The sequence below is a fragment of the Malus domestica genome, chromosome 10 (genome assembly GCF_042453785.1).
Source record: "Malus domestica chromosome 10, GDT2T_hap1".
In the NCBI taxonomy this organism is placed as follows: domain Eukaryota; kingdom Viridiplantae; phylum Streptophyta; class Magnoliopsida; order Rosales; family Rosaceae; genus Malus; species Malus domestica.
Window position 1 is genome coordinate 23,161,102 of NC_091670.1, and position 24,523 is coordinate 23,185,624.

The 24,523-nt window shown below is 34.2% G+C and overlaps 1 pseudogene; it reads right to left on the reverse strand.

The window, feature by feature from the left end:
- Nucleotides 1–267: 267 nt before the first annotated feature.
- Nucleotides 268–6,640, reverse strand: LOC103422127 (F-box/LRR-repeat protein 10-like; annotated as a pseudogene).
- Nucleotides 6,641–24,523: the final 17,883 nt, after the last annotated feature.

A 24,523-nucleotide genomic window follows, 5' to 3' on the forward strand; every position in this document is an offset into this window, starting at 1 on the left:
TCAAACAAGCTCTAAAGTTTAAACTTTGGTGTAGATCATACAACACCTAGCAAAACACTAATCAATAAACCATAATACATTTTGCAAATGGTGTATTGTCCCGATGAATTCCTTTTCATCCGACTGCGTTTCAGGTTCAAATCCTCGCCACTCCCCTTAATCGAGTTTAGAGTACTAATATCGTTCTTCATGAAAAACCATGATACATTCTATAGTTTCAACAGAACTACAATTATAAACAATAACATGATGGAACTAAGTGTCCGATCACTCCACTGCCTCTGCGTTCACCATATCTTCATCAACATAATCATCTTCTGCAAGCCACTGTTCAAGCTCGTCCATCTCATCAAAGTCTTGCATGTAAACGTCATCGGCAGTATCCCCTTGCTCAACTCCCAGCTCTTCACCATGGCACGATACATGCAAGAACGGTCTACTTGGAGCCAAAGCATCTACCATATCTCTATTTACACTACCCGTAACTCCCAACCATCTCAGCCTTGGAAAATATGGTTTCTTCAACCACCGAAACGAAAGCAGGGTATATCCCGCCACAGTTAAACAGATCCAACAACCTTAAGCAGTTACCATGCCACCTCTCCTCGTCAATTTGCATAGATGCTAATGCCATTACTGAAGTGTCACCTATGAGTGGGCATTGCCGCATGCGCAGTTCAAGTAGCGGCGGAATCCTACTCTTTGCCAGTAATAAAACTGCATTATCGGAGAGATAAGGAAGATTGGACAAGTCTAATTCTTGCAACTCCAACTTGGAAGAGCCATCAAATAGAGCAGAGATACATTTATCCGTAAGTTTCTTGCATCCTCTAACAGACAATGAAATTAGTGTACTTACAACCACTGGTCTCAAATACGATAATCCCACATCACTAATATCAGAGCCATCTAGCAACGACGTCCTTCCTTTTGGAAGAGTGCTTATGGCTCGGAGGGATTCATCCCCGAGGTTTCTGCAATCTCTCAAATCCAAAACTTCCAGATCCTTGTTAGACGCCAAACTAGTCACTGCATGGTTGGTTAAAAGAGTGCATCGTCTCAAGCAAACATGCGTTAAAGAAGGGGAAGTTGCAGAAATGCCATGAAAAATCAAATCGGTTAATTGAGTCCCATGAGACACCCTAAGGCCATCTCCAACCGAAGGGTCCAGAGGGCCGAAAATAGCCCTAAAACCGTCTCCAACCGAGGGCTAGGCCAGAGGGCTCTGGAATCTGGGAGGGTCCCACGGGATCGGAGAGGGCTGGAGGGGTTGGAGGGCTGGCTGCTTTTGGCCAGCCAGCCAGCCCCGGGGCTGGCTATTTTTTTTTTAATGTTTCCTATTGCTGTCGGTTAAAACCGACAGCATTAAAGAGCTTTTTTTTTTTAAATAGTTCTACTATTAGTGTCGGTTATAACCGACACTAATAGTTTGAAATGTTTTTTAATGTAACGGCTAGTAGCCGTTGGATTATTAGGCCTCTCTTTTTTTTTTTTTTTTTTAATGAATTTAAACTTCTTTTTTTTTTTTAATGAATTTAAACTTCTTTTTTTCCCTTTTTTTTTCCTTTTCATATGAATCAAATTTTTTTTCATATTTTTTTTCCTATAACTTCTATTTCACAAAATTTGTTTCATATTTTTTTTCAATTCTATTTTTTTCGTATAACTTCCTAGGCCATTTATACAACATTAAATTGTAGTTTTTAAATAATAAATTATGTTTGGCCCTATGGCCCTTTGACCCTCGGTTGGAGACGGTTTTTTGTGACAGGGCTAAAACGAGCCTTTTGGCCCTCTGGCCCTCGGTTGGAGACGGAGGCAAATATGGCATTGTACTGTTCATTAAATATTAATATCTTGGGGAATCTTGGAGGGCCAGAGGGCTCGATCTTGGAGGGCCAGAGGGCTCAAACGAGCCCTCTGGCCAGCCCTCGGTTGGAGATGGCCTAAGCTTATATAATTTGGAGAAAGAATGCAGGATCGTTTTGAAACCTGTGTCTGTAACACAACAGAAGCCACTGAGAAATATGCTTTCCATGTTTTTACACTTGTCGGCCAATAAGGGGAGCCCAAGATCATTTACTCTTCTAAAATAGGTAATGACATACTCCTGGCTCCTAACCAATGAGAGATGTTTCAACTTCCCATGCTGATTAATCTGTTGAAGGCCAGAGTTTTAAGGTCAAATGAAACTCTTGGTTCCATGAGGGGGTGCATCTCTAAGATCCAAATGGGTGAGGGACAGGAGACCTTTAGAAATCGTTCCAACCATAGCATCAGTTATATAGTCAACTGAAAGGCACAATTTGTGAATGTTTGGCAATATTGAAGGCTGAATACGGTTTGATGATTGATGGGATTCAAAATTTGGGCAAAGTAGTTCAGTCACCATTAATGATGAAATGTAGCCAATCTCGAGGGACGTGAGTTTATCCGACGCCAAAGCCCAAACTTGAGCGAAATTATGACGGAGATAGATTGATGATACATCAAACATCAAGATCAGTGCCTACCAAATATAATCAAACAGAGATTAGACGAAAAAACCTAAACAATTATGATGTACCAGTACGGCAGTAACACAAATGTGCTTTACCGGTACATTGCAATTAATGGAACTCAAGCATCTAATGTCAAAATGCAAACAAGACTGCTACCAACCAGTTAATCATTCAGTCAGATGACTGAAGAGGAATCTATCCGTACTAACAAACTCGCCATTCTGGACAACCAATCAGTTATGAAGTTTGCATCTTCCGCAGATTCGAATGGCAAAATGTTTACTCAAATCCTTCTTGTTAAACATATGCTTATTAAGTAAACATAAATATTAAGCATCTAATGCCAAGAGTCAAGATGCAAACAAGACTGCTACTGAACGTTTAATTATTCAGCCAGATGGCTGAGGAGGAACCTAACCGATTAACAAACTCAACATTTTTGATAGGATAATGCTAGGAAGACCAAATTTTTTAAACCAAATGATGAGTCACCAATAAGAAACAAGCACATTAATCGACACTTAATTAATCATCGAATTATCTATAACCACATCATTTGGTTTAAAAAATTTGATCTCTCTAGCATTACCCTTTTCGATAACCCCTCAGTTATAAAGTTAGCATCTTTTGTAGATTCAAAAGGCAACATCTTTACTCAAATAAGGGTAAGAGATTTGAGGATTGGCTACATTTCATCAAACAACATTGTAGGATGAGAGATTTGAACTCACAATTTCGGCCATAAAAGAAAATGTATTATAACTAATTGAGCTATAAAATTCTTTCTCTTATAAGAGTTTTGATACACACGATATTCTACTTAAATTAATTTAAACTGCGGGCAAAGAAATTCAAACATGGATGCAAGAAAGGGAACTCACTCATGTAGTGAATTTAGATATGGCTAATATGCAACTATTATAAAGAGTTAAATAATCTCTCTAAATGAGTTCCTAACCAAAATATAGGGAGAAATTGGAAAAATTCATCTCCAATTACATTCCAATTATGCTCCTAGGATAACAAACCTCTAGGAGCTCCTGAATTTAGAGGACGAGAAACAAGCTCCTAATATTAATTATTATAATTTTAATACTATATTAAATAATAAAAAATTCTTTCTATTGGTCACAATTGTTACATCCCTGCCCGGGTCCCCACCACATTCCGGACTTGACTCCGCCGTAGCACGATATTGTCTGCTTTGGGTCCCGACCATGTCCTCACGGTTTTGTTTCTGAGAACTCACACGAGAACTTCCCAGTGGGTCAACCATCATGGGATTGCTCTTGCGCGAACTCACTTAACTTCGAAGTTCCGATGGAACCCGAAGCCAGTGGGCTTTCAAAAGGCCTCGTGCTAGGTAGAGATGAGAATATACATATTAGGCTTAGAGGATCCACCCCCTAGGCGATGTGAGATGTTAAATAATTACAGGACTCCCTAATTTTGAGAGTGTGATTGGAACTTGAATTTTTTAGGGACTTTCAAAATAACTTTTTATTATTTTTAGTTAAAATTTGACTTAAAATAACTTTTTATTTGAACCCATACAACATCTCTCTATATTTAACTTAAACTTTAAATGTGAATTATCTTTCTTACCCTTTTGCATAATTACCGTCAAGTACATGATAAGATTAACAATTAAACTAAAATTTATCAATAAACCCATACTCAATAATTAAACCCTAGTTTCACGCAATGTTTTTCTCCTATGCTCATTCTGGCTAAAATCCTAAGAGCTCTTATACATAAACAAGCTTTTTTTTTTAATTTGTTTTTTATTTTTTTATGAATGAATGGTGATTTTTAGGGATGGTAATTCTAACCGTTAAACCTGATAACTATGGATAACCGTCCGAACGGAATAGATATGGGTATGGAAGTTTGGGTATATTCTGGATATGGGGAAAAACCGTTTATATTATTCAGTTATGGTTTTGGATATGGTTATAGAGGTCCCCAAACCGTATCCATAACCGAATCCAACCCGAATAGTAAATAATATAATTTATATATAATATTATAGTATTATATATATATTTGTTTATCTATTATTCACCAAATCATTATCTTGAGAATACAAAAGTTGCATTTTGTAGGAAAGTAAAGTTTTGAATAAAAATCAATGCGAACTCAATGGTGCTTATGGGAAATATCAAAGATAAGCCAACATCATTAGTGTTTTAATTTTTATACTCAACATGATCCATTCATTGGATCATTTTATACATCAATATATATAGTTATAGATATATTTGTATATCTATTATTCACCGAATTATTACCTTGAGAATACAAAAGTTGCATTTTGTAGGAAAGTAAAGTTTTGAATCAAAATCAATGTGAACTCAATGGTGCTTATGGGAGATATCAAAGATAAGCCAACATCATTAGTGTTTTAATTTTTATACTCAACAAGATCCATTTATTGGATCATTTTATACATCAAATGTTTAATGATGAAATTAATATCTACTAACTTATAATGTCTCAACTGAACAAATATATTTTTTGTATTGACGAAGATGGATATACCCGTTAATCGATGGGGAATCCGTTACCTGGTGGGTATGGTTATGGATAATACCCGATGGTTAATTTACGGTTATGGATATGGTTAATTTTCGTGGTTATGGGGATGGATATAGCATTTCCGTCCCCAAACCGAACCATTGCCATCGCTAGTGATTTTGAAGTTCTAAATCCTCTAACTAAGGTATGAATTGATTTATGCAATTTTTTTTATTTCGATTTTTTTAGAGTTGAGAAGATGGGTTTTTAAGTTTCAATCAAGGTCTAAAATATTGCTGATATCGAAAATATCGGTAGTCCAAAAACATGGAAATTTAGATGGAAATATCAGGATATTATCGATATCGATAAAAATTGAATAAAAACCACGGAAATTGTAAGAAAAACTTGGAAATTTTTATTGAAACTTTGCAGGATGTTTATATAGTCGATTATCTATTAGTTTATCACAAAAAAATTGGAAGGAAATGCATTGCATGATGGATTTAACTGATTTAAGTTGATTATATAGCGAGCTGGCAAACATTGTAAGTGTAGAAAATATGTAGTAATTAATGAAAGAAGTTTAACCACACCATAATCATTTATATACAATGAATTAGTACAATATTTTACACTTTATACATTGCATGGTAAGATACATGAGTGACTTAGTACCACATAGAGTTCCTACGAGGTTCAAAATTTTCACTATCTTCATCATCTCTATGTGTAAAGTAAGTGTATTATGAAGAGTAGTCATCAAATGATAAATCCCCAAAATAGTTTTGCATGTAATTGTTAACATGCCACCTATATGGATCCGAGATTGGTTGACGTTGTCCATAAGCAAAATCATTTGAAGATTGAGTCTCAGATTCTTTCCATGAGTCGCTCGATTCCATCCCAACAGGAATGGGATATGAAGGGTAGGGAAATGGTTGGTTATGAGTATAACCATAATTACTACTTCTCACTCCAACAGAGTCCGAAGTTATAGATAACGAGTCATCTTCTTGACTTGACAAAGTCCCCTTGCCTCTTTCTCTACGAGTATAGTCCTTCCTTATGGTACCAATTCCTGGTCCTGCCCGCCTATTGCCATGGTCCTTATCCTGTGTTGCATGTGTGAAGTTTGCCTCACTAGTGAAGGGGCTCATAAATCTAGGAGGTGGTCCAACATAGTTTCCATATCCACCATTACCTCCAGCTCCACTATATCCTTCATCATTCCTACCTCCGGTGGTAGGTGAGTCTCTTGATCTTGTACTAGAGCTATCATTAGTATCAGCAGGATCTTGTGGTTGTGTAGGATTGGAAGAAGGTGGAATTCCAGTGTTTCTTTGTCTTGGGCGCAAAAGTTATTCGAAAAAGTTAGCGCTGCTAGATCCCACCTCCTCCTCTAATACTCTTTCTACATTTATCCCTTCATTACGTGCTTCTTCAACAACTCTTAGAGCTGGGTTACTTTCATCATCATCTAAATGAAGAGGTCTAATCCATTGATAAAGTTGGTTACTCTCTGTATCATCATCTTCAACAACAATATCAAACACATCTAGTAGGTCACCACGATCGACATGATCTATTTCTGCTTCCTTATCTCGAATTTGAAGCTTCATGTTGTAATAGCAATAAACTAATTTTTCCAACCTACTATGAGCCAACCTATTTCTTTGCTTTGTGTGTATGATTGCAAATGTACTCCAATTTCTTTCATAAGCAGATGAGGAAGTTGTTTGTGATAATACTTTGATTGCTAACTTTCTCACAGTTGGTGCATCAGTCCCATACATGATCCATCATTCAGCTATAATGAAAAACAATGTTGATAAGCCTAATAACTCCAACAAATTCTATTATAAACTGATAGTGAAATATGTTTACACTCACTAGGAGACATTTTTGTTCGAGCAGCAACTGATGTTGGTTCTCCAAAAGTTCTTCTTGCATCTTTAAACCATGTTAGCTGAATTCAATAAATCGTGTTAGTTTAATCCAACAATGTAATTATTATAATTTAAGTAATCGTGTACCTTATTTCCAAATTAGCCAACTGCTGGTGATGCAGGGTCTAATTTAGAGTATACATTATGTAAAACACGTATAAGGGTACCATCATCTCTGTATTGGTATCGAGGATTCAAATAATATGCTATTCAAAGAAACACATACTCTAATAAGAGAAATAATACTTATGCAACTAAAGAAATGAATTGCAAATTATGACATAATTTATACATGCTGCATGCAAATCGTGGTATAATGTTTTATACCATCGGTCATCAATTATCTTTATGACCCACTTGCACCATGTTTTCTTTCCAAGTCCTCATTCACTACACGCATCAACTCATATATTGCCCCTATAGTAGGATACATTTATGTGTCAACGATCCGTAAAACTTTGTAAAGAGGTTCAAACAGTTGGCACAATTGTTTTGATTGAGTCCAAAAAGCATGATCAAGCATTATACTTTCCACCATACGACCTGCATTTGAGCGGCTGAAATTGTGGTTGGCCCAATCGTCACTAGTGAATAGTTGCTTCAATCCTGCTTTCTTCTTAAGTAGGTTGTCTAATGCAATATAGTTGGTGGCGAATCGAGTGGTAGCTAGACGAATAATTCCTCCTTTGCAAAATTCACGCATCTTTGCCAACAACCAACCATGATTGTAAATATAATTTGTGATCGTTCTAGCTCTTTTTACGACATTAGCAATATTCTCTCTCTTTCCCATTGCCTCAAACATGAGATCAATACAATGTGCTGCACATGATGTCCAAAACACATTATGATACTTCATTAACTTTTTTCCAGCTTTGACAAATGCAGAACCGTTGTCGATCACAACTTGGACAACATTATGCTCTCCTACCTCCATGATTACATCCCTCAATAATTTGTAAATATACTTGTAGTTCTTTATATGGTCTGAAGCATCAATAGACTTCAAAAAAATTGTCTTTCCCTTAGAGTATACCATGAAGTTTATGATAGACAATCTGGTCAAGCCAGTCCATTCGTCACACATGATTGTGCAACCATTAGTTTCCCACTTTGACCTCAACTTGTTAACATACTCGCCAATGTCTTTATACTCCATTTCCAAATATTTGTTTCTTACCTCATAGGGAGTGGGAGGTTGTACTCTAACACCGGCCTGTTGACATCCCAATACCATATTTTTGAAATGATGTGATGATGCCTTCTCAGCAGGGACATTTTCATAGATAAAGAACTTGCTAATTAGACGCCCCATTCCCTCCTTCACATTACCTCCAGTGAAATAACTTCAAACACTCTTTTGACGTGCTTTGGATGACTTATATAAACTTGGGGCTATTGGTGGTGTTGGTTGTGATTCTCTAACACTTGCTCCCCATCTCATTTGTGCACCACCACTTGTCCCGGAACCTTGTGCTCTATTAGGAATTTTATGAAGGTGTTCTCTTTCCCATGTTGACTGTTTGGAGGCACGTAATGCTTATTTGAAATTGCGTCGTTCTTCAGGTCCTATGTCATCATCACATTCATCCTCATCGTCATCATCATCACTGTCAATCGCTTGGCCAATGACTTCTCCTCGTAACCCAACTCGAATATTTTCCATTCCATGTGTTTTCTTTTCCTTCTATTTTTTAATAATGTGGTGATGAATGCCTTCACTTTTGGGGGAGACATTATTGCATCGTTGGACATTATTTCCTGGATCTAATCCACTAAGATGGTACTTAAGTTGTGTCACTCTGCCACTCTTCATTACCTGACCACAATATTTCCAAATTGTGCCATGTTTGTTTCCGTCTATTGGGTCTCCATATTCCCAAGCTGGATCACGTTTAGTAACTCCACTAGACATTTTAAACGTATCTATATTTATTTTTTATGGAAATTAGGCAATTATTTTTTTGCCAAAAAATATAGTAGTGATGACGGTTATATAAGAGAACCTAAATAATAAAGTTATTCTACAGACGAATTAAATACGAAGTAAAGAAAATGATTGTAAGAATTTAAGTAATTATAAAAATAATATGGAATAATAAAACCTAATATTAATGAATAATAATCCAATTTGATAATAAAATAATCCTAATATTAAACATATTAATGAATAATAATCCAATTTGATAATAATCCAATTTAATAATAATCCAATTTAATGAATATTCCAATTTGATAATAATCCAATTTAATGAATAATAATCCAATTTGATAATAAAACCTAATATTAATAAAATAATAAAATAATAAATAACATTAAACATATTAAAATTATCCTAGGGAATAATTATACAACATTACTTAATTACTTCAAAAAATTAACATGCAAGCATTATTTGGTTCTTAGATCACATGTACGGGTCCACACAATTTTTTTTGTTGTTGTATAAATTACAATAATATAAATATAAGTTTGTAAACTTACCTTAAATATGGAACCCTTTGTGTTGAAGTTCTGAAAGGGCTCTAGAAAGGCTCTGAAATGGCTCTATAAAGGCTCTGAAAGGGCTACGGGAAGAAGAAGAAACGAAAAAGTGCAATAGAGGTGTGATGATCTGATACTCCGAATGTGAAAGAGTTGGAAGTGGCACACGGTTTTGAGTATGAAACCAACCATCACTACTTTTTGTCTTGTCAAAAGTTGTCAAAAGTTTCAAAAGTTGGCCCATTTGGGGAATTTATATTATATATATATATATATATATATATATATATATATATATTATATTATGTAACTTATCATAACACACACACACACACACCACCACACACACACACACACACACCGACACACACACACTGACACACACTAAATTATTATGTTTATTTTATCGATATTATCCCGATATTACCGATATTACTAATATTATCCCGATATTACCGATATCATTGATATTATCCCGATATATTGACGAAAATAAGGTGGATACGTGTGAAAATATCCCCCTCTCAAAAAAACGATATTATCGATATTTAAGACCTTGGTTTCAATCACAACCATCAACGTTGAAAGTTGAAAATATTAGTTATTGTGTTTTGCTGTGTAAATGGTGGCAAAGCCTCCCCTGCCAATTTGGTTTCCTCGAATCCACTCCATCACCATGGTTTAAAATCTAGAACTAGCCTAAAGAAACAAGGGTTTGCTACCATTTACGAAAGTAAATGAGCATGTTGTTTGCTACCACTTACCTTAGATCACGGAATAACTGAAAATCGGTTCATTAGAAGGCAGCAAGTACCACAACACAAACAAATCAGCTAGCAACAATAGCGATGGGAGCCATAGTGAAGTGCGCAGCAGCTCCAACAATGGGGCACATCATCTTAAGAAATTATGTTAATTTCTACACAGAATGATGTTGTACTACGTACATCAATTACGATGTAGTAGTGTATTACATTAACGAAAGCACGCCATACGACTTTATGCTTATGCAATTTGGGATTTTATTCCATTTGGGATTAAAGAGATATTAGTTCTTTAATAAAAATTATTCAATTGAAATTTTATTTTACAAATGAGTGTAAAGATTAATTTACATGTTGAATTGAGTTTGTAAGGGTATATTAGGTAGTAAACTTGGGTTTAAAAAGATATTAGTTTTTTACTTGAAAATAATATGGGTGTAGAAAGAGGTTATAAGGGTTCAAATGAAATTTTCCTTTCTAAAAATATGTTGCATTGTTATATTATAGTAAATTTGCTTAAATAGAATGAGCCTTTTTTTATTTTTGAAACAAAGTATGATATTTATTGATGATGAGTTTGAAAACTTCCAACCGAACATTCAGGACATGATGCATACAAGGGGTTTCGATAAAAAGCTTTGTCAGAGATTTCAACTTGGTCGAAGGAAAAGAGCGTCCCGTGTTAGAAACTTAATTGGACTAAACTATCATTTAGTGAAGGATGAAATGTGTTTGGTAACAATACAATCTGATGTAAGTTGCATACGTGGAAAAACTGCTTCCTATAAGCAAGGATACGTGGATAACATGTAGCAAATGATAACTGCTTATCCATTATTCGGTGAAAACTGCCGGTAACAGCAGGTAACTGATTTCCACGATAGACGGAAATTAGATGAGGCCTGTGTCTATATAATCCAATTCCCTGCTTGTGAAGAATTGTTCTGTAAATGAGGGTTCTATCACCTTTGGAACATAAGGTCTTAAACAAGTAGAAGAATTGCATTTCCAACCAAAAACATGGCTACTTCAGGTATCGCACGTAGTTGAATATATGTAATCTAGGATACTTGTTAATATTATATACTCCTAGTTTTCCAACATTTGGTATCCTAGTTTTCCAACATTTGGTATCAGAGCCAAGTTAACAAATCCTAGATTCGAATGTCTGTGTCGAACTGCATATGTTTTTAGCATGTGAATTTTTTTATGAAATGTGTTGAACCAAAGCACATGACAGCATCGGCGGTAGCACTCATGCTTTCCATTATTCCATCCGACAACACATGACAGCACCGATACTTTCAATAAAATGCATGAGGTAGTCTTGCCTCAGAAGTTTTTTAATGTCATGCTGCACTTACGATGATATTTTGAATTCACTAAAGTGAATGATTTGGATGTATATTCTGGCAAAGAAGGGTTTAAAGATTCATTGCATGTTCATACTCTTTTCCAAAGGAAAGAATATATAAAATGCGTAAGGTTTCAATGAATCATTCCTTGTATAATCTTGTAATTATCTTGTCCAAAGACTTGATATATATATATGTGATAAAAGATGATTGAAGTGGTCAGAATGTACATGATGACTTTGAAGGGGTGTTTATATTTCTAACCTAAAAGGGATATATAAACATGTGTAAGTGATGCATGAAATTAAAATTGTATTTAAGGTTTTATTTGGCTGCCTCAGCAACATCATATGCACTTAGCCTTTCATCGATCGAGCCTTTCAATGGGGGAAACTTTAAATTGGTGGTAGTTTTAATCAGTGTAAGGTATCATGTAGATCAGGCCATATTGTTGTCCAAAGACTTGTAATAAATGCATGATAAGATTCTTGAAAGATGGTTATACAATGAAGGTCAATGGCAGTTTATATCTCTTGCCTAAAGGTGTGATATAAACATGCATTTAACAATCACTAATGGTTGTTTCAAGTTTTTCATGTCTTCGACATCCAAATTTTTATTCACTGCAAGAAAAGGAAGACAAAGGCTCTTCTTGATGGGTGTAGAGGTTGAGTACACCCAACCGCACCAGATTGTGAGTATCACTGAATTTTGATGTATTTATAAGTGATTTAATCTGATTGGCATCTGAATTTTGATGGTATCAACCTATCACTATTTTGGTTTAATTTGATCCAATACCCCTTAGTTTTCTTGTTATCAAGTAATCAATTGCTCAAAAATTGTATGTGTGTGAGTAACTGAAGGGAAAAAAATAGAAATAGTTGATATCGGTCTGCAGTGCATGTAATTGATTCATCTATGGGAGTAAGAATCATACATGTTATTTCTATATGTGATTGATGCCTGACATAACCCTTACATGGGTAAGTCTGTTGCCTTTGATTTCCATTTGAATGGGTAAAGTAAATTCATGTAAATCAATTTCACAGCTTGATATGCTTTATGATAATGTATAGTAAATATATATTAACTGAATTGAATAGCCATATTATTGGTTGTTGTGGGAAATAATCAAATATGGATTAAAAAAAAATCTCGAGTTCTGCAAACATGAAGCAAAATTGACATATTGTGTGTTTAAATAAGGAATGAGTTGTCCTACATTGCTTAAGCTTGAGATGAACCAATGCAAAGACACAAATATATGTATACAGTATAACCTTGTAGTATCAACTTGTGTCCATATGCTTTTCACCAAAGTGAAAAGACTTCCGGAACTGGATTGTGTAAATTATGAATTTAAAACTCAACACATGTCAATATTCTTTTCCAAAGAGATGAATGTATGAATGGTTTGAGATCTTTTAGGGTATAACATTTTTACGGCTATTGAAATGTGGGAGTGCATGATAAGGATGCCCACATTGCAAACATGGGTGTGCATGATGGTTTTGAATCAACTGAAATGTGGGAGTAAAGATAACGCTGCTGCGTAATTTTGATAGCATCTGAACCTGATGCTTGGCTTATCTTATTTTCCCTATGGTGATGCTTGGCTTATCTTATTTTCCCTGTGGTTATTGTAAATAATGCAATGTTGATTCAGTTTATAATATATATTAGTACAACTGACTGATGCTCCAAAGAGCATGTTGGTTTTGTATGATTATACAGGAAGCTTGAAAAGCTAGTATCCAGTGATTAAGGTTGAAGGCAACATAAAGTTAGCTTTATAAAGGTACATTGGGTAATTGCATGTATGAATGTGTATTTATATGTATTTGCATGATTGTCGGTATGTCATTACAATTACGAAGTGATGGTTTAAGACTGAGTTGCAGTAATAAATATGCATGTGCTGAATCTTTATGATTATTCTGAGTTATATAGCTTATATAACACAAAGTGGTATATGATTTTCAATTCAGTAAAGGAACTGTGATTATCCAAAGATGATCCATAAAGTTGATTGAATTGATTCATAGAAAAATGAATGTTAAGTTCATTGAAAGTTTGACATCATACAGATTAGATTCAAATGACAGTGATTTTAGAGTGCATGTGCCAATAAGCTGCACATGGTTTTCTAGAGTTCGACATTTGAACTGATACTGGTAGATGTGGGGAAGCAAGTTATGTGTAACTGGATGTGATCACTAAGGAGTCAATATTGTAATTGTGATAACATTTCGATTAAATGATTAGTTTACGTCCAAGTGGGAGAATGTTAGAAACTTAATTGGACTAAACTATCATTTAGTGAAGGATGAAATGTGTTTGGTAACAATACAATTTGATTTAAGTTGCATACGTGGAAAAACTGCTTCCTATAAGCAAGGATACGTGGATAACATGCAGCAAATGATAACTGCTTATCCATTACTTGGTGAAAACTGCCGATAACAGCAAGTAACTGATTTCCACGATAGATGGAAATTAGATGAGGCCTGTGTCTATATAATCCAATTCCCTGCTTGTGAAGAATTGTTCTGTGAATGAGGGTTCTATCACCTTTAGAACATAAGGTCTTAAACAAGTAGAAGAATTGCATTTCCAACCAAAAGCATGGCTACTTCAGGTATCGCACATAGTTGAATATATGTAATCTGGGATACTTGTTAATATTATATACTCCTAGTTTTCCAACATTTGGTATCAGAGCCAGGTTAACAAATCCTAGATTCGAATGTATGTGTCGAACTGCATATGTTTTTAGCATGTGAATTTTTTTATGAAATGTGTTGAACCAAAGCACATAACAGCATCGGCAGTAGCACGCATGCTTTCCATTATTCCATCCGACAACACATGACAGCACCGATACTTTCAATAAAATGCATGAGGTAGTCTTGCCTCAGAAGTTTTTTAATGTCATGCTGCACTTACGATGATATTTTGAATTCACCAAAGTGAATGATTTGGATGTATATTCTGGCAAAGAAGGGTTTAAAGATTCATTGCATGTTCATACTCTTTTCCAAAGGAAAGAATATATAAAATGCGTAAGGTTTCAATGAATCATTCCTTGTCTAATCTTGTAATTATCTTGTCCAAAGACTTGATATATATATATTTGATAAAAGATGATTGAAGTGGTCAGAATGTACATGATGACTTTGAAGGGGTGTTTATATTTCTAACCTAAAGGGGATATATAAACATGTGTAAGTGATGCATGAAATTAAAATTGTATTTAAGGTTTTATTTGGCTGCCTCAGCAACATCATCTGCACTTAACCTTTCATTGATCGAGCCTTTCAATGGGGGAAACTTTAAATTGGTGGTAGTTTTAATCAGTGTAAGGTATCATGTAGATCAGGCCATATTGTTGTCCAAAGACTTGTAATAAATGCATGATAAGATTCTTGAAAGATGGCTATACAATGAAGGTCAATGGCAGTTTATATCTCTTGCCTAAAGGTGTGATATAAACATGCATTTAACAATCACTAATGGTTGTTTCAAGTTTTTCATGTCTTCGACATCCAAATTTTTATTCACTGCAAGAAAAGGAAGACAAAGGCTCTTCTTGATGGGTGTAGAGGTTGAGTACACCCAACCGCACCAGATTGTGAGTATCACTGAATTTTGATGTATTTATAAGTGATTTAATCTGATTGGCACCTGAATTTTGATGGTATCAACCTATCACTATTTTGGTTTAATTTGATCCAATACCCCTTAGTTTTCTTGTTATCAAGTAATCAATTGCTCAAAAATTGTATGTGTGTGAGTAACTGAAGGGAAAAAAATAGAAATAGTTGATATCGGTCTGCAGTGCATGTAATTGATTCATCTATGGGAGTAAGAATCATACATGTTATTTCTATATGTGATTGATGCCTGACATAACCCTTACATGGGTAAGTCTGTTGCCTTTGATTTCCATTTGAATGGGTAAAGTAAATTCATGTAAATCAATTTCACAGCTTGATATGCTTTATGATAATGTATAGTAAATATATATTAACTGAATTGAATAGCCATATTATTGGTTGTTGTGGGAAATAATCAAATATGGATTAAAAAAAAATCTCGAGTTCTGCAAACATGAAGCAAAATTGACATATTGTGTGTTTAAATAAGGAATGAGTTGTCCTACATTGCTTAAGCTTGAGATGAACCAATGCAAAGACACAAATATATGTATACAGTATAACCTTGTAGTATCAACTTGTGTCCATATGCTTTTCACCAAAGTGAAAAGACTTCCGGAACTGGATTGTGTAAATTATGAATTTAAAACTCAACACATGTCAATATTCTTTTCCAAAGAGAGGAATGTATGAATGGTTTGAGATCTTTTAGGGTATAACATTTTTACGGCTATTGAAATGTGGGAGTGCATGATAAGGATGCCCACGTTGCAAACATGGGTGTGCATGATGGTTTTGAATCAACTGAAATGTGGGAGTAAAGATAACGCTGCTGCGTAATTTTGATAGCATCTGAACCTGATGCTTGGCTTATCTTATTTTCCCTATGGTGATGCTTGGCTTATCTTATTTTCCCTGTGGTTATTGTAAATAATGCCATGTTGATTCAGTTTATAATATATATTAGTACAACTGACTGATGCTCCAAAGAGCATGTTGGTTTTGTATGATTATACAGGAAGCTTGAAAAGCTAGTATCCAGTGATTAAGGTTGAAGGCAACATAAAGTTAGCTTTATAAAGGTACATTGGGTAATTGCATGTATGAATGTGTATTTATATGTATTTGCATGATTGTCGGTATGTCATTACAATTACGAAGTGATGGTTTAAGACTGAGTTGCAGTAATAAATATGCATGTGCTGAATCTTTATGATTATTCTGAGTTATATAGCTTATATAACACAAAGTGGTATATGATTTTCAATTCAGTAAAGGAACTGTGATTATCCAAAGATGATCCATAAAGTTGATTGAATTGATTCATATAAAAATGAATGTTAAGTTCATTGAAAGTTTGACATCATACATATTAGATTCAAATGACAGTGATTTTAGAGTGCATGTGCCAATAAGCTGCACATGGTTTTCTAGAGTTCGACATTTGAACTGATACTGGTAGATGTGGGGAAGCAAGTTATGTGTAACTGGATGTGATCACTAAGGAGTCAATATTGTAATTGTGATAACATTTCGATTAAATGATTAGTTTACGTCCAAGTGGGAGAATGTTAGAAACTTAATTGGACTAAACTATCATTTAGTGAAGGATGAAATGTGTTTGGTAACAATACAATTTGATTTAAGTTGCATACGTGGAAAAACTGCTTCCTATAAGCAAGGATACGTGGATAACATGCAGCAAATGATAACTGCTTATCCATTACTTGGTGAAAACTGCCGATAACAGCAAGTAACTGATTTCCACGATAGATGGAAATTAGATGAGGCCTGTGTCTATATAATCCAATTCCCTGCTTGTGAAGAATTGTTCTGTGAATGAGGGTTCTATCACCTTTAGAACATAAGGTCTTAAACAAGTAGAAGAATTGCATTTCCAACCAAAAGCATGGCTACTTCAGGTATCGCACATAGTTGAATATATGTAATCTGGGATACTTGTTAATATTATATACTCCTAGTTTTCCAACATTTGGTATCAGAGCCAGGTTAACAAATCCTAGATTCGAATGTATGTGTCGAACTGCATATGTTTTTAGCATGTGAATTTTTTTATGAAATGTGTTGAACCAAAGCACATAACAGCATCGGCAGTAGCACGCATGCTTTCCATTATTCCATCCGACAACACATGACAGCACCGATACTTTCAATAAAATGCATGAGGTAGTCTTGCCTCAGAAGTTTTTTAATGTCATGCTGCACTTACGATGATATTTTGAATTCACCAAAGTGAATGATTTGGATGTATATTCTGGCAAAGAAGGGTTTAAAGATTCATTGCATGTTCATACTCTTTTCCAAAGGAAAGAATATATAAAATGCGTAAGGTTTCAATGAATCATTCCTTGTCTAATCTTGTAATTATCTTGTCCAAAGACTTGATATATATATATTTGATAAAAGATGATTGAAGTGGTCAGAATGTACATGATGACTTTGAAGGGGTGTTTATATTTCTAACCTAAAGGGGATATATAAACATGTGTAAGTGATGCATGAAATTAAAATTGTATTTAAGGTTTTATTTGGCTGCCTCAGCAACATCATCTGCACTTAACCTTTCATTGATCGAGCCTTTCAATGGGGGAAACTTTAAATTGGTGGTAGTTTTAATCAGTGTAAGGTATCATGTAGATCAGGCCATATTGTTGTCCAAAGACTTGTAATAAATGCATGATAAGATTCTTGAAAGATGGCTATACAATGAAGGTCAATGGCAGTTTATATCTCTTGCCTAAAGGTGTGATATAAACATGCATTTAACAATCACTAATGGTTGTTTCAAGTTTTTCATGTCTTCGACATCCAAATTTTTATTCACTGCAAGAAAAGGAAGACAAAGGCTCTTCTTGATGGGTGTAGAGGTTGAGTACACCCAACCGCACCAGATTGTGAGTATCACTGAATTTTGATGTATTTATAAGTGATTTAATCTGATTGGCACCTGAATTTTGATGGTATCAACCTATCACTATTTTGGTTTAATTTGATCCAATACCCCTTAGTTTTCTTGTTATCAAGTAATCAATTGCTCAAAAATTGTATGTGTGTGAGTAACTGAAGGGAAAAAAATAGAAATAGTTGATATCGGTCTGCAGTGCATGTAATTGATTCATCTATGGGAGTAAGAATCATACATGTTATTTCTATATGTGATTGATGCCTGACATAACCCTTACATGGGTAAGTCTGTTGCCTTTGATTTCCATTTGAATGGGTAAAGTAAATTCATGTAAATCAATTTCACAGCTTGATATGCTTTATGATAATGTATAGTAAATATATATTAACTGAATTGAATAGCCATATTATTGGTTGTTGTGGGAAATAATCAAATATGGATTAAAAAAAAATCTCGAGTTCTGCAAACATGAAGCAAAATTGACATATTGTGTGTTTAAATAAGGAATGAGTTGTCCTACATTGCTTAAGCTTGAGATGAACCAATGCAAAGACACAAATATATGTATACAGTATAACCTTGTAGTATCAACTTGTGTCCATATGCTTTTCACCAAAGTGAAAAGACTTCCGGAACTGGATTGTGTAAATTATGAATTTAAAACTCAACACATGTCAATATTCTTTTCCAAAGAGAGGAATGTATGAATGGTTTGAGATCTTTTAGGGTATAACATTTTTACGGCTATTGAAATGTGGGAGTGCATGATAAGGATGCCCACGTTGCAAACATGGGTGTGCATGATGGTTTTGAATCAACTGAAATGTGGGAGTAAAGATAACGCTGCTGCGTAATTTTGATAGCATCTGAACCTGATGCTTGGCTTATCTTATTTTCCCTATGGTGATGCTTGGCTTATCTTATTTTCCCTGTGGTTATTGTAAATAATGCCATGTTGATTCAGTTTATAATATATATTAGTACAACTGACTGATGCTCCAAAGAGCATGTTGGTTTTGTATGATTATACAGGAAGCTTGAAAAGCTAGTATCCAGTGATTAAGGTTGAAGGCAACATAAAGTTAGCTTTATAAAGGTACATTGGGTAATTGCATGTATGAATGTGTATTTATATGTATTTGCATGATTGTCGGTATGTCATTACAATTACGAAGTGATGGTTTAAGACTGAGTTGCAGTAATAAATATGCATGTGCTGAATCTTTATGATTATTCTGAGTTATATAGTTTATATAACACAAAGTGGTATATGATTTTCAATTCAGTAAAGGAACTGTGATTATCCAAAGATGATCCATAAAGTTGATTGAATTGATTCATAGAAAAATGAATGTTAAGTTCATTGAAAGTTTGACATCATACAGATTAGATTCAAATGACAGTGATTTTAGAGTGCATGTGCCAATAAGCTGCACATGGTTTTCTAGAGTTCGACATTTGAACTGATACTGGTAGATGTGGGGAAGCAAGTTATGTGTAACTGGATGTGATCACTAAGGAGTCAATATTGTAATTGTGATAACATTTCGATTAAATGATTAGTTTACGTCCAAGTGGGAGAATGTTAGAAACTTAATTGGACTAAACTATCATTTAGTGAAGGATGAAATGTGTTTGGTAACAATACAATTTGATTTAAGTTGCATACGTGGAAAAACTGCTTCCTATAAGCAAGGATACGTGGATAACATGCAGCAAATGATAACTGCTTATCCATTACTTGGTGAAAACTGCCGATAACAGCAAGTAACTGATTTCCACGATAGATGGAAATTAGATGAGGCCTGTGTCTATATAATCCAATTCCCTGCTTGTGAAGAATTGTTCTGTGAATGAGGGTTCTATCACCTTTAGAACATAAGGTCTTAAACAAGTAGAAGAATTGCATTTCCAACCAAAAGCATGGCTACTTCAGGTATCGCACATAGTTGAATATATGTAATCTGGGATACTTGTTAATATTATATACTCCTAGTTTTCCAACATTTGGTATCAGAGCCAGGTTAACAAATCCTAGATTCGAATGTATGTGTCGAACTGCATATGTTTTTAGCATGTGAATTTTTTTATGAAATGTGTTGAACCAAAGCACATAACAGCATCGGCAGTAGCACGCATGCTTTCCATTATTCCATCCGACAACACATGACAGCACCGATACTTTCAATAAAATGCATGAGGTAGTCTTGCCTCAGAAGTTTTTTAATGTCATGCTGCACTTACGATGATATTTTGAATTCACCAAAGTGAATGATTTGGATGTATATTCTGGCAAAGAAGGGTTTAAAGATTCATTGCATGTTCATACTCTTTTCCAAAGGAAAGAATATATAAAATGCGTAAGGTTTCAATGAATCATTCCTTGTCTAATCTTGTAATTATCTTGTCCAAAGACTTGATATATATATATTTGATAAAAGATGATTGAAGTGGTCAGAATGTACATGATGACTTTGAAGGGGTGTTTATATTTCTAACCTAAAGGGGATATATAAACATGTGTAAGTGATGCATGAAATTAAAATTGTATTTAAGGTTTTATTTGGCTGCCTCAGCAACATCATCTGCACTTAACCTTTCATTGATCGAGCCTTTCAATGGGGGAAACTTTAAATTGGTGGTAGTTTTAATCAGTGTAAGGTATCATGTAGATCAGGCCATATTGTTGTCCAAAGACTTGTAATAAATGCATGATAAGATTCTTGAAAGATGGCTATACAATGAAGGTCAATGGCAGTTTATATCTCTTGCCTAAAGGTGTGATATAAACATGCATTTAACAATCACTAATGGTTGTTTCAAGTTTTTCATGTCTTCGACAGCCAAATTTTTATTCACCGCAAGAAAAGGAAGACAAAGGCTCTTCTTGATGGGTGTAAAGGTTGAGTACACCCAAGCGCACCAGATTGTGAGTATCACTGAATTTTGATGTATAGCCATCTTTCAAGAATCTTATCATGCATTTATTACAAGTCTTTGGACAACAATATGGCCTGATCTACATGATACCTTACACTGATTAAAACTACCACCAATTTTAAGTTTCCCCCATTGAAAGGCTCGATCGATGAAAGGCTAAGTGCAGATGATGTTGCTGAGGCAGCCAAATAAAACCTTAAATACAATTTTAATTTCATGCATCACTTACACATGTTTATATATCCCCTTTAGGTTAGAAATATAAACACCCCTTCAAAGTCATCATGTACATTCTGATCACTTCAATCATCTTTTATCACACACACACACACACACACACACACATATATATATATATATATATATATATCAAGTCTTTGGACAAGATAATTACAAGATTATACAAGGAATGATTCATTGAAACCTTACGCATTTTATATATTCTTTCCTTTGGAAAAGAGTATGAACATGCAATGAATCTTTAAACCCTTCTTTGCCAGAATATACATCCAAATCATTCACTTTGGTGAATTCAAAATATCATCGTAAGTGCAGCATGACATTAAAAAACTTCTGAGGCAAGACTACCTCATGCATTTTATTGAAAGTATCGGTGTTGTCATGTGTTGTCGGATGGAATAATGGAAAGCATGAGTGCTACCGCCGATGCTGTCATGTGCTTTGGTTCAACACATTTCATAAAAAATTCACATGCTAAAAACATATGCAGTTCGACACAGACATTCGAATCTAGGATTTGTTAACCTGGCTCTGATACCAAATGTTGGAAAACTAGGAGTATATAATATTAACAAGTATCCTAGATTACATATATTCAACTACGTGCGATACCTGAAGTAGCCATGCTTTTGGTTGGAAATGCAATTCTTCTACTTGTTTAAGACCTTATGTTTCAAAGGTGATAGAACCCTCATTCACAGAACAATTCTTCACAAGCAAGGAATTGGATTATATAGACACAGGCCTCATCTAATTTCCATCTATCGTGGAAATCAGTTACCTGCTGTTACCGGCAGTTTTCACCGAGTAATGGATAAGCAGTTATCATTTGCTACATGTTATCCACATATCCTTGCTTATAGGAAGCCGTTTTTCCACGTATGCAACTTACATAAGATTGTATTGTTACCAAACACATTTCATCGTTCACTAAATGATAGTTTAGTCCAATTAAGTTTCTAACATCCCGCACCAAAATATTACAAATGAGAACTATCCTCAATGCGAATGAGTTTTACACTTTGCAAAAGACGTGAATACTAATATGATAATTAGTTAGTTTTTATTATTTATGTGGATAAATAATATTTTAATATTATTTTTAATTATTTTAAATATTTGTGTGGATAAATTTAACTACCACGTCATCATTTAACATAAAACTTAACGGAATATTTAATGACGGTATGATATTGAAATGAAATGATAGGTAATGTATGAAATTGAAATGTTTTAAAGATGTTGTATGAGACTACAATTCAACTCAAACCTAAGGGTGCAAACTGTAATTTATCCTTTGTTTTATATGTTTTCTTTAATAAAAAATAATGCTAGGAAGATTAAAATGTTAAACTAAATTTGTAAATCAAATGATATATCACCAATCGAAAATAAGCACGTTAATTAACGCTTATGTAATAGTCTAATCATCAACAACCACATAATTTGGTTTAAAAAATTTAGTCTTCCTAATATTACCCAATAAAATCGATATATTTGTAAAATATTACCCCTTAAAAATGATTGGATAAAAAGAAGGGAAATTTAATGAAAATGATTTGGGTTAAGTTTATTTTAACAAAAAATCATCCTATAATTTTATTTAATGAAAAAGACATAAAATTTAGTAAAAAAGACAAAAGTTTAATATAATAAAAAAATGAAATAGAAAAAATAGAAAAAAAACTGACTGGTGCTTGCATAACACACTATTTTTTAAACCAAACAACACTATACTATTTTTGAAACTAAACTGTATTACATTATTTCTGAAATTGAATACTATTTAACATGGACACTATTTCTAAAACTAAACACAGGTTGACATGCATTGACTATTTCTTAAATTGAATTCTTAAAATTTGTCGACACTTTCACACCTTCTGAACACTTTTTCTTCTTCTAATTTTCTTCGATTTTCATCCTATTATATTGAATCACAAATCTGAAAAAAATGCCTTAATGTCGTAAAGAGATACGAAAAATATAAAGATGTAAGCGCCGACACGCACAGTAACAACAAGGCCACGTTCTACCATTACAAACCTATAATACATAGAGAAAACTCAATAATTACATTTAGTGACTAAGATAAATGTCGAAGTTCGTCAGGTTCCTAGGGGAGTTCTGTCGAAGTTCGTCAGGTTCCTCGATTCTCATCTTTTTTCTTTGGTTTGTGATTCTTATTGGGATTTATTTTCTGGGTTTGTTTTTAATAGAAGCAGGCTTCCAATTGCTATAAATGGGGAGTGGAAGATTTTGGTTTTTGTGTGTGTTTATTTACTTATGAGATTAAAGGGTCTCATTGTTGACGGCCGCGTAAGAGCTTTCAGTCCCTTGCATGTGCTGCAGCTTAGGTGCCGAGTCCGAAGCAACAAAGGTACGCTGCACGCGTCTTTGCTGCAGCTTACAAGATGACTTTTGGTTAAAGTTTAAAGTTTAGAAATTTTTTTATTAGTTTCTCTAAAAAAGAAATTAAGCGAGTTGATTATATGTAAGTTATAAAATTGACTTGCAAATTTCTCCGTTTAGCTATTTCCAGACTTGATGTAATTTCTTCGAATATCGAACTGACATATTTTATTAAATCATTCGAGTTATTGAAGAGCAACTTACTATCTTTATCGCAATGCATTGTAGGAAACTACTAAACCATGCCTCCAGACTCCAGTACAATGTTACTCATTAAAATCATTACAATCATCAAATAAAACATGTGAAATATAATTGGAAAGCTTGTCAAAGCCAAGTACATATATATCCTCACTAACTGAAGCTAGGTTAACCAAAAAGGACCCAACTCGTGTTAAATTGTTAGTTGTTAGGAAGGAGAAGAATTGGTAAGAATCGATCTTCCAACTGGAGTGCATAAACATGATTGCTTTCCTTTAATACGACCCAAATAAATACGAGTCAAATTTGTTGATCAAGAAATTATGTCAGCCTGTATGCAACTTGAGTCAATTCTCCTTAGTATAAGTTAGATTAGTTTAAAGGGTAGTACTCTTCACATAATCACTTTTACTTTTCACGCATCCTATCAATTTTTGACCTTCTGATCGAATGAATTGATTAAGATCAATAAATAAAAATTAACAAAGATACGTGTTGCTCAAGGAAATTTGAATATTGCGCTCTAAAAATAAATAAGTAAAAAGATGTTCTGTCCAAAATCTCATTAATTAGC